Source organism: Lethenteron reissneri, chromosome 53 (genome assembly GCF_015708825.2).
Source record: "Lethenteron reissneri isolate LAM-NWPU_2019-01 chromosome 53, ASM1570882v1, whole genome shotgun sequence".
Lineage (NCBI taxonomy): Eukaryota > Metazoa > Chordata > Hyperoartia > Petromyzontiformes > Petromyzontidae > Lethenteron > Lethenteron reissneri.
In genome coordinates this window covers 114,549-114,881 of record NC_083831.1, presented here as the reverse complement: position 1 = coordinate 114,881, position 333 = coordinate 114,549, and positions in this window count along the sequence as shown.

Genomic DNA, 333 nt, shown 5'->3' with positions numbered 1-333 from the left:
CCCTCTAGTCCTAACCACAACTCTCTAGTCCTAACCACAACTCTCTAGTACTAACCACAACCCTCTAGTCCTAATCACAACCCTCTAGTCCTAACAACAACTCTCTAGTCCTAACCGCAACTCTCTACTCCTAACAACAACTCTCTTGTCCTAACCACAACCCTCTAGTCCTAACCACAACTCTCTAGTCCTAACCACAACCCTCTAGTCCTAACCACAACTCTCTAGTCCTAATCATAATCCTCTAGCCCTAACCATGACCCTCTATCTGTAACCATATCCCCTCTCACCCACTATCAAGCTAATCCTGACAATGTCTTAGCGAACTGTGAG